Source organism: Pinus tabuliformis, chromosome 2_1 (genome assembly GCF_031772625.1).
Source record: "Pinus tabuliformis cultivar Carrire ecotype Pingquan chromosome 2_1, CPIR1, whole genome shotgun sequence".
NCBI lineage: Eukaryota > Viridiplantae > Streptophyta > Pinopsida > Pinales > Pinaceae > Pinus > Pinus tabuliformis.
The window spans coordinates 349642779-349658195 of record NC_142299.1 but is presented as its reverse complement, the minus strand read 5'-3'; the positions used below and the strand labels follow the sequence as shown (position 1 = coordinate 349658195).

At 36.7% G+C, this 15417-nt stretch overlaps 1 pseudogene; it reads left to right on the top strand.

Moving 5' to 3' along the window:
* Positions 1–9203: 9203 nt before the first annotated feature.
* On the top strand, positions 9204–15193 carry LOC149200292 (protein LATERAL BRANCHING OXIDOREDUCTASE 1-like; annotated as a pseudogene).
* Positions 15194–15417: the final 224 nt, after the last annotated feature.

Sequence of the window (15417 nt, the reverse complement as noted above, 5' to 3'; positions counted from 1 at the left end):
GGCTTTGCCCAACGATATGGAATTAGTGACTTATCGCTAATCGCATATCAGAAACCTCTCCCATTTCTCAAAAAGACTTCCCGTTTTTTTGTTTCGTGGCAGTGCGCGTTACCATGGGCCAACGGTCTGCACACTTGACCGAGGGTCCTCATTGCTTGGCACTACTCACAAATTACAACTGTTCGAGGATATTTTTGATAAGCTCGACCTTTGTAAGACTTTGAAACTTTGGCATGAATTTTACAAAGTTATGAAAACTTAGAGTGTTCTTTAGGATCCAATTCGGATCATGAGATGCATTAGCATTTGAAATAAGGTTTGGCAGAGAAATTTTATACGAAAACCATCACTCATTTGACCAGACTACATTAGATTTAAGGACCAGAACCCTCACCCTTCTAACCAGACCGCATTATATTTCTGTTAATCCTGATTTCATCGACCTGGGTAGACTGGTGGAGCAGAGAGCATTATGAGTGTCAGTGATGGAGTGCTTCCCATTTCATCAATCAGTTGAAGAGGTGATGAAGGAATCTGATCTTTCATCGGCGGATATCATTAGCTCTAGCAAAGATTGCAGGATACATAGAATTCAAGAGAAGATCAGTCATCCAAACTTTTACAATCACCTTCCTCTTGACCTTTGGAATTTGAGAAACAGAGAATGCAAATAATTCAACTTTGGGACAACTGCTACCTCTCCTTAGTTCACAGAACTCATTTTTTCCTACTATTCAAAGGTGATCCTTCAGATGCAATATACATGGAGGTAGAAAGCGGTGTTTTTTCTTATCCAAGAAAATAAAAAATTGTAATTTAAATTCAGTGTTCTGCTATTTTTCAAGTTGTGAGATTCATGTTTCAATAAACTGATTGATTATACATTCATTGATTCATGTTTCAATAAATTGATTGATTTTATACTCAATGATTCATGTTTTAATAAATAGATTCATTTTATACTCAGTGAAACATGAAGGGACTGCAAAACTAAATTGTAAAACTAAAGCTACTAACCCCATTGAATTCTCTCTGTAATAGTGATGGTTGAAGCCTCCTCGTTCTTGGATCTCTGAGAAAAACAAGATGGCAAGGATGCACAAAGCTATGTTACATCAGAGAGCTTTACAAGCCCAAACATCTATGGGCCAGAATGATATCAGCGTATTAATACCAATATGGATGCCAATTATTCTAACTTCGGCCCTGGAATAATCCCTCATATGTTCGAGCAAAATTGTGGCTTAACAATTACTGAATCCAGTTCAAGTTCAGAACCGGCTACATTCTGGTTAAATCCTCAATCAGTCCAGCTTAATCAGGAAGTGTTTGACCACAATTCTTGTCTCAGGAAGCTTCCCCAGAGGCATGAACAAATTCTGGTTGATCATCGTTCAAACAACTGCATGAGTACTATCAATACAGGCTCTCCAAAACAGGCATGTAACTGCATCAACCACTCACAATTACTGCATTCCGTTGCTCATAATCAATATACCTCCTATGGTGCAAACTTGCATATTTACAATGGGACGGTGGCCTCTCTAGTACTTCTGTGTGAAATGCAGATGAATAATCATATAAGACTAGGGAACCCATCTGCAGTATTAGCCAAAAGTGATAATTCACTCACTTTTCTGCATCTAGCTCGTCTGAGGTGGAAAATTATGAGTCAGCCTGGATGAATGCCTTCAGTTCAGAAAGTAACAACTTGGGAGCCTATGGAACGAAAATAATGAACAACACGCTCACTGCAAACCCCAAGACAGTCATGCTCAAATTAATGGTAGAGCTTGTAGTTCTAATTCTATGGTGTTCCCTGTCCCAATTCAGCTAAAGCATCATCCATTGATTGAGTTCTAGCTTCACTACCAGGAGCAGAGCAAGCCAATACAGAGTTTGTTTGTGAAGACTCATTTCTGGATGTCCCCCCATCCATCCTTTGCTGCATGACCAGAGAAGTGAATACCGTGCCCGCTGAAGCCAAGCAGATTAGCATGATGCAATGTTAACTGGTGTGCTTGAATGTTAATTGTATGCTTGAGGCTTACATGCTATGTTATGGAAAAGGGTTACATGCTATGTTATGAAGACACAACATTGAGACGCAACAATGAGGAAAATTATGTTACAAACACGGAGCATTGAGCCGCAACAATGAGGACACATGATCTTCATGTGAGAGCCCACATGGTCTATCATGTTTCATGTTGTTTATTGTATACCTCTTTAATGACTATAAGCTCTGTTGTGTTACTTAATACATGCTTAATTAAGTATACCCTCAAGACCATGTAATTAATATGATTATTATATTGACTTTTATGGGTAATACATGCATGTGCTAAGATGGCTTTCAAACTCCCTATATCTACATCCATTCACCACCCACTCGACGCCTTTCAAGTGGTTGGAATAGTGAGCCCACATACAGACCTCTTAGGATCTCATCAATTTAATGGGAGTATGGAGCAATATTGAGACGTTGAATATGATGCCTGTATTAACAATAAATATAAGCCATAGTTTTTTCGACGACAATTTATTCTTCTATGCACACTTTAGGGATGTCTTCGACCGACGACCTCCATGTAGAATGAGTTGCAGCCTTCTTTTGCTAAGAAACAGATAAGTGATGGGTGCTTGAAGTTGGCTTATTGAAGTTGTAATATGTGCATATTGAATCTGTAGTATGTTGTGTTTTATGACAGACTTCCTAATAAATATATTAACATCCATGTAATACAGATCTCTAGTACTAATTGTGTAAGAGTTAGTACTAGTTTCTAGTTCGAGGTTAGGTAATCAAAAAAAGCATCCATTTTGAATAAATTTATACTTCAAATGCTTATTTGAAGGAGAACACATCCTTATTTTTCGATAAGCTAGTTTATCGTGTTGGGAATTTTCTGTTTAATTCAAAAACAAAAATAACTTGAACAGAACAGAGAAAATGCTATGTTTTAACACACAGGGAAGCTAAAAATTTGTTTCCAGAGAACATAGATTTTCACACACATAAAAACTATGTATTCATTAATAAAACTGTGGTTACAAGATTCTTCCTCTGCCAGAGGGATTACAACCAGAGACTGCTTCAGATGCAGTTCCAAAACCAAAAAAAAAAAATTACTCTGTCTCTCCAGAAAATTACTCTGTCTCTCACAAAATAAAATCAACACTGCTGTGTAATTTTTTTCATTCTCTGTTCTAGCTTAAAAAATTACACTGCTGTGTAAAAACCCCTTTTTACTTCTTGCTCTCACGCTGTTGCGTATTCTATTTTCATTGCATTACATTCAACCAACAAAAATTACATTCGCACTCTGTTCTTCCTTTTTTTTACTTCGCACTGTTGTGCGTTTCATTACACATACAATGAACAAAAAAACAAAACATTACATATTACATATCCCGTGAATAATAAAAAAACAATAAAATTAAAGACCTTTTACCTACAATCTACGAACCTCAGTAAATTTCATTAATTACATTACTGAAAAATTGTCTGTCAATGTACATCAACCGTTGACCTCCATCGAATGGCTTCAAACCTTGATTTTAATCGAACGGTTGTCGCAATTTCCCCGGAGGTAAAAAACGCATGAACTTTATGTGCCGAGGAAGGGCATTTTTGAAAAGGATAGCTCATACACGTCTCAGTAGTTGATTGTGATCGTTGTCCTCGGAGGAAAAACCACAATCGGCAAAAGGCGGAGCAAGGAAGTCTGGCTCGTTTTCTGGAAACAGTACGCAACAGGGGAAATTAACATTTCAACACTCCCCTTTAATTTCAACTGATAGGTTATCAGTCATACCCAGACATTTCCTCAAAAATTCAAAACTTTTCTACCTCAGAATATCAACAACCTGCTCCTGAGTTCTGCAATGCTGTAAAACAATTTCTCCATTGTTTACCAATTCCCTGATGTAATGAAACTTTGTGTCAATGTGTTTCGTTCTCTTATGAAACACATCATTCTTGGATAATGTAATAGCTGAACTATTGTCACAAAAAATCACAGTTCCTTTTGCTTGTTCTTGGCATAAACTCCTTAACATTTTTCTCATCCAAATTGCTTTACATACTGCTGATGTAGCTGCCACATATTCTGCCTATGTTGTAGACAATGCTACAATACGATGCTTTTTTTAGAATTCCATGAAATGGCTCCTGAAACATGATCTTCATCAAAAAATATAGTTCATCAAGGATTTCATAAGAACCCTTTCACTAATAGCTTCAGCGATAATAATCAAGAATTACAGGCTCCCCCTAACTGTATGCATCGTCTCCTTTTGGCAGAGTCTTCTAAAAAAAAAAACTTAAATTGGCTGGAGAGCTCAAGGTACATTCAGACTGCATTTCCTTCCTTCTCCATACTTGTGTAACTTTCTTCTTTTGCATAGGTCTAGCTTGTGTAAGAGCCCATGTTAAGTTACAATCACATGCCATATGACCAATGTTATGACACTTGAAGCATTCTACATTGTTCATGAATAAGATTTCATGATTTCTTCCTGTAAAATTGTTTCTTGGAGGTTGTCGGAGACTATAACATCTATCTCTATGAGATGCTTTACAGTCTTTTGCCATATGACTAAATTTTGAACAAGAATAACAATAACCAAAAAATGAACTTTGGTACCTGGGAGATGGAGGTTTCCTTGATGTACTTCTGAAGACTTTCTGCCTTGAGATCCTTTGATGATAACCATTGCCTCTTGCCTCTTTGACATCATCTACATTTCCTTTTGGAGCTGGTTTTCTACTTGGAGCAAGATTTCTTCTTGGAATAGGATTTCTTCTATTGTAGCCTTGATTTTTCTCCTTGCCTTTGCTGAACTAGGAGCATCACAATTTCTTTCTGGCTTCTTCACATCTCTTTTTCTTTAAGCATTTTCATTCTTGTTTGAGGGTTCACCTACATACCCGAGTCTTGATTTATCAGATGGACATCTGCGATAGCTGAGCATGTCATCCAAGGCTTGAGAGCTCTTCAAGATTTTGTTCATCCCTTCAACCTTTTTTCTGAGGAGGATAATCTCTTCTTCCAATATTTCACACTCATTATTCTTCTTTGCAATTTGTTCCTCAGTTTCTTCCTTGCTACGAGTAGCTTCAGCTGCTACTATTTTAAGGGAGATGATATCTAACTTCATTTTGAAGATTTCTTCATTCTTTTCTTGAGTGCTCTCCATTCTCTTCTCAACTCCTTGTGCCTGTTTCTTGGCTTCCTGTAATTGAGACTTAAGGGAGGAGACCTCTACCTTGTACTGACCAATCTCTTCTTCAAGTTTGTTCACACTCTTGTGTCTTTGTTCAAGTTGACTTGACAAGGTATTTTTCTGCTTCTTTGCTTTATTCAATTGATTTGTCATGGATATGAATTCTTCATGATGCTTCTTTTTTCTTTGATGAAATTCCTCCTTAAGCTTGGAAAGCTCTTCATCCCTTTCTTGTACTTGAAGCTTGATGAGGTCAACTTTCTTCCTTGTTTGATCTTGGTTACCAACTGGAGCTATCTTCTTAAGTGTCTCATTTTCCTTTTTCAAATTGTTAATCTCTCCCATGGCAGTCATAAGTTGAGCGAGGAGTTCTTCTACAAAGTCCTTTTCATTCTTTTCATCTTCTAGGTCTGCTTCAGCCTTGATGTCATCATTCTCATTTTAAGCTTCTATGATGGGTTCAGGATCTCCTCCTTGATTGATGGTTATGGTCAGTGCTCCTTTTGAGTGAAGGTCATCAAGTTTGTCCCATATATCCTTTGCTGATGAATGTTTTCCTAGATTCTTCTTTACAGAATGAGGTAGCCCATTCAAGATTGTCTTTTCTACTTTTGCATTGTACTCCTTAGATTCTCTATCCATCCTGCTATCATCAATCACTAATTCCCAAATTTCAATCCCTTGAGACTGTAAGAAAGTCCTCATTCTTGCTTCCCATATATTAAAGTTCCCATTGAGCCTTAGAGCCTCATCAAATTGATTGTCTTCTATTTTAGTAGTAGAGGGAGACACATCCTTAGGAGGATTGGAGACTTTCTTCCTTGACCTCGCCATTTGTGTTCTAAATGTCGACCTGCAAGCTGTTAATCTTTGAATGAAGGAATCGGGCTCCAGCCATTCTTGCACTCTTAACTGTGCTTCAAAATACTTGACTGTGTATTAAAATAACACATTGTCCTTAGCAGTAACACAAAAATTGACTTGAGAAATACCTTGGATTTTTTTACTGAGTCTTCACTGTACTGGAGAAGCTGCTGCAACAATAAATCCTTCCTTCAGCTTCTTTGACACCGTCAAAGAGCCTGGAAAAGCTCTGATACCATGTTGGCTGGAAAAGCTCTGATACAATGTTGGGAATTTTCTGTTTAATTCCAAAACAAAAATAACTTCAAGAGAACTGAGAAAATGCTTTGTTTTAACACACATGGAAGCTAAAAAATTGTTTCCAGAGAATAGAGATTTTCACACACATAAAAAGCTATGTATTCATTAATAACAAGATTCTTCCAATTTGTTTCTAGAGAACAGAGATTTTCACACACATAAAAAACTATGTATTCATTAATAATAAGATTCTTCCTTTGCCAGAGGGATTACAACCAGAGACTTTTTCAGATGCAGTTCTAAAACAAAACAAAAAAAATTACTCTGTCTCTCTAGAAAATTACTCTATCTCTCACCAAATAAAATCAACACTAATCTGTAATTTTTTCCATTTACTGTTCCAACTTCAAAAAAATTACATTGATGTGTAAAAACCCCTTTTTACTTCTTGCTCTCACACAGCTACGTATTCTATTTCATTGCATTACATTCAACTAACAAAAATTACATTCACGGTCTGTTCTTCCTTTTTTTTTTTACTTCACCCTGTTGTGCCTTTTATTACCCATACAATGAAAAAAAAACATTACATATTACATATCCTGTGAATAATAAAAAACAATAAAATTAAAGACCTTTTACCTACAATCTACGAACCTCATTAAATTTCATTAATTACATTGTCCGTCAAACATGAACCGTTGACCTCCATCGAACGTCTTCAAACTTTGATTTTAATAGAATGGTAGTGGCAATTTCCCCCGAGGTAAAAAAACGCACGAACTTTATGTGTCGGGAAAAGGACGGCTGGTTTCGAAAAGAACGGATCATACACGTGGTAGCAGTTGATTGTGATCGCTGCCCTCTGAGGAAAAACCACAATCGGCAAAAGGCGGAGCAGCGAAGTCTGGCTGGTTTTCTGGAAACAGTAAGCAGTAGGGGAAATTAACATTTCAACAGATCGATCTGCCATGCACCATAACAAAACTATCTTTCCTCCACTGACAGGGGATTTGAATGACAGTGGCTGTCTAAGTTTACTGGACTTGTTCCTATCACTGGAAATATTTTGGTCAAGGTTTGAAGTAAGGCAACGAGTTTTAACATGTTTTCCTTATAAGTGTATTTGGTGTATTTGGTTTTCAGAGGCCACATTCACTGTTTAAAGTTTGTTTGGCACAGTGATATATTTTGGTCAAGGTTTGAAGTAAGGCAACGAGTTTTAACATGTTTTCCTTATAAGTGTATTTGGTTTTCAGAGGCCACATTCACTGTTTAAAGTTTGTTTCATGTGCGAGGGCCTCAGTAATATTAATTACCTGGACTAAAACCATATAGCATAAAAGACATTCCCACAAGAACAATCTTGCTTCGAGTAAAATAGTGCTCTAAATGAGCCTCCAAGTCTTTTTGTGCATATTTTGATTTCCACTTAGATGAGTTTCGAGATTCTCTTGGTCCCAGGTTATGTGATAACCTATTTCAAATTGATATAGATATGCACCGCGAAATCATCAACCACATTTCAAATCTATATAAGCTGTCACAATACACAGTTCGTTACCTGCACACTAGTAACATTAGTTCAATTCAGTCGGAGAAGGCAATAAAGTCATTGTGCAATATGACTATAAGAGACCAAAGCGCAATCAATAAAGTGCAGAACCCTGTAAGGAAAATCTCGACAGGCATAAACCAGAAGAATCAATTTGCCGGGGTCAGCCCTGGGACTACGACTTCCAGCCACCGGATCAAAGCATGAGACCATCTCAAAAGCAAGCGGATTCAACCTACTATTCATAATCAAGAAGAAGAATTTTTTGAATTGATCCGGGATTGACTTGGGGTGAACAGACACGGTTTGGACCTATTAAGCTAACCTGAATCAGATCCAATCTACTATATTCCGCCATAGCTAACCTGAATCGGATCCAATCTAGGCTACCTCAAACCTAAGGGCGGATAAACTAGATCCACAGCTGGTGAATCTAGAACTTTATTCTAAAAGTGCTTACTAAGCACGGCAGGGACTTGTTGCTTGCAACTCCCCTTATTTATGCTCCAACTTAACTTAACTTAACTCAATCCACTCCCGCCACATTCACCTCCAACTAGAATATAAAAATAACTTCATTTTTCTTTAATATAAAATGAATTTAGTAATTCTATATATGCATTTGGATTGTTCGAAGTTGACCACTCCCAACAAATACCAATTTTCAGTAAATTTGTCCACAAAATATGCCCAGAAACTCCAAAAAGCTAGAGCAGTTAAACTAAATAGATGTGATTATCATTAATAAACAGTGGTCATTCCAGATATACTGATAAGATTTGAATACTGAATCTTTTGAGTTTGTTTGTCTCCTTTGGAATATCCACTTACTCACGCATCTTCCTGACACAAATAAACAGCTTGGTTCTGCACAGTACAGTAAAGAAGAAAAAGATACACTTTGTTGTGTTTAATACAAGACCGAAATGAAAGTAGTGTCAAATCACTCCCCCGTTGTCCCAATAGTAGAAGGCAAATCAGGAGCCATATTAAAGCAAAATAGAAGAGCATTTCTGACATGTAAAAGTTGCAATCAAGGAGCTCCAGCCTCCCATTTGTCACTAAGCATTTTTGGAGCTTCACGGTATATGAGAGAGACGATCAGATATATATGATATCAGAACAGTAAGACATACCAGAATATATGCCGAGGATATAATTCATGGTTTCAGTGGATGACATGTGTGATACGGCGTATAATTATTGTTTCATATGAAGAGCCTCTGCTGTTACCACTATATATAGCTCTGACACTTATAGCATTCATATCGTGCAGTATCGTTTGCTCAGTATTTCCCTACTGTTATATTCTGCTGATAAGGGTATTAATCAGTGTTATCAATGGAAATGAAAGAAATTAATGAAGCTGGTGCCAGTTCACCGACTGAATCTCATTACAAGATTGATGATGTGAAGGAATTGGTAAAATGTCACCCTCAAGCTGTTCCTGAGAGATATATCAGAAGCAAAGAAGAGATGATGGGATCAACAACAGTACTGGCTGTTATCACTGACCTGCATATACCTGTCATCGACATGACCAACCTCTTCTTATGCGGAGGCCGTTCCAGGGAGCATGAGATGGCCAAGCTCTCCGCTGCCTGCAAAGACTGGGGCTTCTTTCAGGTTAGGGAATTATAATAGATTAGGGTTTCTTACTTTGAACAGTTCATAGAGTATTGCCGATATTGTATTTTATTCGTTATTATTTTAATCAGTTGATAAAGTACTGACTATATTTTATTTGTTACCCTGAATAAGCTTCTTTCAGGTTAGGGAATTATAATAGATTAGAGTTTGTTAGTTTGATCAGTTCATAGAGTATTGCCGATATTTTATTTTATTCATTATTAGTTTAATCGGTTGATAAAGTACTGACTATATTTTATTTGTTACTCTGAATAAAATAAATTGTAGGTATTGAACCATGGGATTGATGAAGAAATACTTAACCGCATAAAGCGAGTGGCCTTTGAGTTTTTCAAGCTCCCCTTAGAAGAGAAAGAGAAGTACCCGATGAAGCCCGGGACTATCCAAGCATATGGCCACGGTTTTGTCTTCTCTGAGGATCAGAAGCTGGACTGGTGTGATATGATGGCGTTGGGAACAATGCCAAAGGCTATCAGAATGGAAAAACTTTGGCCATCTAAACCTCCTCATTTCAGGTGATGCCAGTTCTCCCATACGACCTGTGTAAATAATTAGACTTATGTGAACATAGGTTTATTTTAATCATGGATTTATCGAAACTAAGTCACAGTGGAATCAAATTTTCTAATTGTTTGCAACATTTTCAATTTATACCTAATCGATTCTGCTTTAAATATGACTAGCAAGATAAAGAGGTGATGGATTTTTTTTGAATGAAGAGGCATTAGCTAACGCTGTTCTTCAGTCCTCTACCTAAAAACTGAACAGCAGAGCACCTGGCCTCTATCGACACGAAGATTGATATTGGCATATAGACGATATGGGGCTAAGGCGTTTTTAGGAGGCCACAATTTTGGCTATATTGTTAATTTTTGGGAGTGTTTAAGTTTTTTTAAAGGGTGGAAATAAATTTAGTTTTATCATGAATTTAAAGTATCCAATAGTTTTATCATGAATTTAAAGTATCCAAAATCTTGAAGCTGAGACCCCCAAAATCTTGAAGCTGAATGATATAACTAAATTTTTCCAAAAAAATCAACAAAATTTTCTCAAATCAATGCCATAATTTCTATATTTAGAAGATTCAAAAGTCCCCATTTGCTTCTTGCAGTTTTCCCTTCGTATATAGTGAACTATTGGATTTATTGTTTGGCTTCGTTGTGTTTTGCAGGGATACTTTGGAAGCTTATTCAAGGGAGGTTTTGAAGTTATGTAAAACACTCCTCCGCCTCATTGCCGAGAATCTCCAGCTGAAGCTCGAATTCTTCAACGACATGTTCGGAGAGAACGTGCAAGCGGTCCGCATGAATTACTATCCGCCCTGTAGGAGACCTGACCTTGTTTTAGGTTTAAGCGCCCACTCAGACGGGAGTGCTCTAACTGTATTACTCCAAGACGACGAGTCAGTAGGCCTGCAAATTCTTAACAACAACCAATGGATTTCGGTGGAACCTATCCCCAATGCTCTGGTCATCAATATCGGTGACACTCTAGAGGTCACTATATATCTACTTTAACAAGAAAACAGATATTCGCTTTAGCCAGAAAGTAATACAAAATTATGCTCATTCGACATGACATAAATTTTAGGGTTTTGTTCCGTCCATTGCACACGAACGGCTAGCATTGGAAATTTCCCTAGGTTCTAAAAAATCTTACTTTTCCACTGTAGCAATTAGTATATTTGGAAAACCTCCGCTATTTTCGGTTTTGAATTCCGTCTTTATTGCCATTTGAATCTCATTGGCAAAGTTATTACTGTTGCCACTTTCCAATACTGTTGGAACTGTTGCCACTTTTTCTTTTGATTGGTGTATGAATTCCGTCTCTATTGGCATTTGAATCTCATTAGGAAAGTTAGTACTCTTCGTAAACTGTTGCGAATTTTTCTTCTTGATTGGTATATGAATCTTATTTGGAAATGTTACATGCAGGTCCTAACGAATGGGAAATACAAGAGTATAGAGCACAGGGCACTGACGAATAGGATGAAGGAAAGATTGTCTATAGTCACGTTCCATGCTCCAAGTTACAATGTGGAAATTGGTCCTTTGCCTCAGCTTATAGATGAAGCTCGCCCACGCCTCTACAGATCGTACAAACATGCAGACTACAATCGCCATTATCTCTCTAACAAACTGGAAGGGAAAAAATCGCTAGATTTCGCAAAGATCCATCCTTAAAATGCTAATGCTATTATTGAAATGAAATTATTCTGCGTAGCTGAGACTTCATCTAATATACTTTGCCAGTATGCTTTTCTGTACATTCCGTAATTGTGACAATCAATATATTCCGTAATGTTTTTCTGTAATTGTGACAATCAATATATTCCGTAATGCTTTTCTGTAATCGTGACAATCTGTAATGCGTTCACTTGCTTTCTTATTATGTCGACTAGTTTCCACTTTAGCATCTGTACGTGCAAGTACCCTATGGATTGGGGTTTACAGGAGGGCATCAGGCATATTCCGATCTTCTGATCATGGTAATTACTCCGATCATAGAGCATTCATTCTCCGATAATACAGAATTCCTATCATACAGCATTTGGATCATAGTTTTATATTTTTCGAAGGTAAATTCTGAAACTAACAATGGAATTTGAACTCTTATGCTGGAGCTAATGGTCTATGGTCATGAGCATGTAACCTTAACCATTGCCAAGACACAAATCCGGTAGGAAAGTCGCTACATAAAAACAATCTTCATGAAATGAAGCTTTAACTGAAGAAGCCCTATTGGCAAATATTTTTTACTGATCCCAGAGTTCTTTGAAAAATCCCAATGGCAAGTTTATATTTTTTTTTAATGATCTTAAAGTTCTTGAAAACTATTGATATTTATTTTACTTTTCAACCATGTTTATTTATGTTTCTGAATGAGTTATGCTGAGTCACACCCTTCTGGTACAGTAAGTGCATTATGAATGGAGTTATCAGATCTTACATGTCAGTGGAGCTCAATTTTTTGTTATGCAACCCGGCCTTCTTATGTGCTCTTTCTCATTTCGATTTGTAAATTTATGAAGTCTTTAACCGTTCTTTCAATAGTATGTTTTCTCGTGTAAATATTTTTTTAATACATATTAATCAATCGTAATAGAACCTACTGAGTGTGTTCAACCATCGAATAAAAAAGACCAAAAATCTATCATATACTATTAAACGTCCAAGTTATGTGAACTGAGAACTACATAAAACCACACTTTTCATAAAAATCCAATAGATTAGAAACCAGATTATTTTTTGGAACCATTCGAATGGTAAGTGGGAGTTTTATGCCATGAATATAAGGATATATGCCAAAAAGTAAGATTAAAAAATGGAAATAACATATAACAACATAAAATATAATTGATATTTCAAAGTGGGCCAAGTGTATGGAGAAACAACATTAGTGGTAACTTCTTTTTCAGGTTTTTATATTTTAGTATTGTTAGGGCTTTCTCGACATTTTCATTGACTTGGTATAGTTATATCTTATTCTTTCAAACAAGGTAAGATAATTAATCTCCACGACCAATAATCTCCCACCCACTTAGAAACTGATAAAAGAAATTACATATGTAATGCACTTAACATTTATGCTTCAAATTCAAATCTGGACCCAACAATTTTTTCATCCAAGATGGTTGGAGGGGATGGCAACAATTTCTAGGAAATTACTCTATCTATAAAAATGTGTGCAATATTCTAAGCAGTTTGTATTTTTTCCAGGATTTTTGGTTTGAATGGAAGGTTGATTTACTCAGACATCGTGGTTGGAGGGGATGGCAACAATTTCTAGGAAGTTACTCTATCGATAAAAATGTGTACTATATTCTAAGGAGTCTGTATTTTTTCCAAGATAATTTGTTCGAATGGAAGGTTGATTTACTCAAATGATAAATTGAACTCTCACTATCTCTATACAACCTATCATTCTATTGCTTATTTCTCAATTCCTACATAAAATTGCTTATTTCCTTTTATAAACTATTTATTTCCTTTTGTAAAACCACATCTTTCTCCTCAGATACTCTATATCACCTACCATGTCTAAATATGCATATGAAAAATATTTGAAACTAACAAAAATAATGCCTAAGTAGTAATAGCTCTCAAGTCCATGAGAATCTAACTTATTTCCTATCAGTTCTTTTTACATGGATTCTTCATACACCTACTTACAACTCCCACTACCACTACATGTGAAAGATGTTGCCCTGTGCACATAGTATACACCAACATGACAATTTGGTGTGATTATAGAAAGTTAGACATGTCATCTATCTCCTCCTATGTCTTGGAGACATCTCCTTGGTCATTTTGAAATGGCTTTCCAAACATGCACTAAGTAGATTTGCATCCTACATTTTAAATACTTGCAATACCTTCTCTATGTACTCACCACTAGACACAATGCTATTTTAATATATTTTATTCTAATATTTATTTCAAATAAATTATCTAATTTTATTTTTAGTGCATTTATATCGTACATGTTAGATGCTTGAACAAGCACACCATCTTCATGTGGTAACATGACACTATCACTACCATTCTCTATTCTCTTAAAATAAATAAAATGGTAAGAGTGACATATATTTTAACCTTGTTCTATCACAATCCTATAGAATTTCAAATACCACTAGTTGCACATAGTTTAAATAAAATGCATTTAAAAACCAAAAAATATTTCATGAAAATACATACATTTATAACCTATACAAGTATTTACTATATAATTATCTCTTACTTTAAAGTAATGGAACCAACTCCCAAGTCTGCTTATATGCCAAAGAATCTCACTCCTCTTTCATGCCTTGATCCCACTTCTTTTTTATTTCTATCTTCATTTATTATTGGTATCTTTTTGGTTCACCATAACCAATCAAAAATACATAACACAATGAAGGAAAATATCATTACATGTGTGTACTTGTAGTAGTAGATATTCAAACAACACTTGTAGGATGTTGAGATTTTCTGTTTGGAGTAAGATAGGCAAAATCTCAGTTGATGACAACAATAGGAATCTGTTCCTATATTAGCTCCAGGTTGTTGGGAGATGATTAATGCCACCTATATTTGATGTGAGTGAGTTAATGAGGTTGTTAGATTCTCTTTGCTATATAACAGGCAACCATTCGGATGTTTGCTATGAGGGTGAGAATTTTGTGAGGATTTCATTATGTAATCTCCCGTTTGATTAATACGATTGTCGATGCCTATGTTGTGTGGACGTAGCCCAGATTGGTTGGGTGAACCACATTAAATTCTTGTGTCTTTATGTGCATGATTGATCTGCTGTGTTTTTTGTTTAATTTAGCTGAGCATCTGATCTCCAACAAGTGGTATCAGAGCAGTTGGAGGCGTGGCGCAACTGATGAGCGTGCTGAAGGTGGAGCGCTGGTAATGTTTGTCAATCATCGCTGTTGATTGTCTATTTTTTAATGTGCTGTCATATGTGCGTTGTTCTCCAAGAAGCGGTAATGTGGCTTCTGTTAGCCGAAGCAAAAGTTTCCAAGCGGATTTAAGCTCAGTCGTCCAAGAAGCCAAGGACGAGGTCGTCGTTGTGCCGCGGGTCCCAAACCTGGAGCCTCAAGAAGGCAGAGGCGATCGTGCTGGATTCTTGCCTGAATTGGGACTGCAGAAACGAGGCTTCCATTGATTTCATCGTGGAGCGCTGGCTACATTGATGTCATCGTCATTATCCTGAACGGTGGAGCGAGGCTTCCCTTAATCATATGATTAGAGTTTGAAACGGGAGCAGAGATTGTTGTTCACCTGAACGGTGGAGCGCTGGGAATTTGAACTTCAGTGGGTATGCAAATACCCAGGTTTACAATATAACCATCAAGTGGGGCTCTACAAGGAATGGTGCTGCCTGGAGGG